The following is a 1,746-nucleotide window of genomic DNA, read 5'->3' as shown; positions in this document are numbered from 1 at the left end:
GCTGAAGAATTCTATTACATTAAAGAAAGGAGGTCTCAAGGACCTCAACCACACTAGTAGGGGATGCAAGGTGCATCCTATTACTATTACCATCCCAATTAGAATGCACCTCTTCCCCCTTGTTTCTCCTACTCATCCTTCATGGTCCACACCTTATCCTTGGTCTTATGCACCTCAGTATCCTCCCCAACCTGCCAATTAGCCATTTCAGCCATATGTTTCTACACATCCTCAGTGGAATACCCGATCACAAGGTTGGAGGCCTCAATTCAACCAACCTTCTACTTTACTACCTTCATCTCCATCTCAACCACAACTCATTCATCTTGTTCCACCTAAGAAACCTCATATGTCTACTTAACCAAATCTGAACCCGAACAACAAGAAGGCACAACAGGTCTATAGTGGAGAGACATCCTACTCTACATATGACGTGGAGATTCAAGAAATTAACTCGATGTCTAGAAGAGTGCTATGAGATAACCAACCTCGATCTCCACCTGAGGAGTTTGAAGAAGAAAAGGAAGAGAGTGTTCCTACAGCCAATCCACCTCCTTTTTCTAAAATATTGATCCATCCTATCCAGCACGCCCCATAAGAGACTGGAATTCTAGGAGAATTGAAAAACTTGTGTGCTAAAATCCCACTCCTCAAAGCTATCAAGGATTTTCCCATCTACAATAATCTTATAAAAGAGAAATGCTTCAAACATCATGGGGGGAGAAAGAAAGAAACCCCTACCATCAATGTCATTGGTCAACTGTCTGATTTAATTTTGGGGAGAGTGATTTGCTAAAAATATCTAGACCCTGGAAGTCCTGTGGTAGATGTGCATGTTTATGGCATCATTTTTCCCCACACCGTGATTGATCTTGTGGTTGCCATTAATATGATCAATAAGGAAACAATGCTGAAACCAAACCTCCAAGGATCTTTGAGAAACACCACAATAGTGCTGCAACTTGCAAACAGTTCCACACTCGCTCCTGAGGGAGTTCTTAAGGATGTAATGGTCTCTATTGATTCCTAGAAGTATTCTGTTGATTTCCTACTTCTTGTAGAAAATCCTGTAGATCCAAAAGCTAATATAATTTTCTAAAGAAAGAGACAAGAATCTACTTCTACTCTTTACAACGGAAGCCCATCAACATTGAGGTAACAGTAATCAATAGAGGAAGATAATCAAAGGAACTTAACACAATAAATATCTTGGGAAATCCACAACTCAAAATCCCACTATCTATTTTGTATTAATCCGAAAAATCAAGATGAAATTACAATGGTTGTTCTCTCTAGAACAATCCCATCACCCAACAAATTCAATCTGCAACTCATAAGAAAGCTCAAGGCGAGATCTTAGCCTCTTCACAAGCTCTCCAAGTCTCTATTCCAATGGGTAATTACTATGAAGGATAGCTTGTATTTAAAGTAAAATAAAGCCTCTAAAAATTTCCCAATCCCTCAAGGATCAGATCCTAAATGCATGCAATATCAGTGCAACTCAGAAAAATATAAAATAAATAATACAATGTACCTGCACTCTAGTCTCAACTGGGTCTTTCTCAGAATCGACATGCATGAGTTTCTGATGAGTAAATATTCAGTTAACTAGAGTAGCACTAGTGGAGTTCACTAGTGTCACCACTTACTGTTAACTCATTATTAGTTCCCATAATTATTTTGATAGCTATTTTAACTGAACTGACTCATGAAACTGAGTCTTCTATTTTACAACTAAAAATTAAC

Source organism: Pinus tabuliformis, chromosome 4_1, assembly GCF_031772625.1.
Source record: "Pinus tabuliformis cultivar Carrire ecotype Pingquan chromosome 4_1, CPIR1, whole genome shotgun sequence".
NCBI lineage: Eukaryota > Viridiplantae > Streptophyta > Pinopsida > Pinales > Pinaceae > Pinus > Pinus tabuliformis.
The sequence above is the reverse complement of the archived record's forward strand: the minus strand, read 5'-3'. Positions refer to the sequence as shown.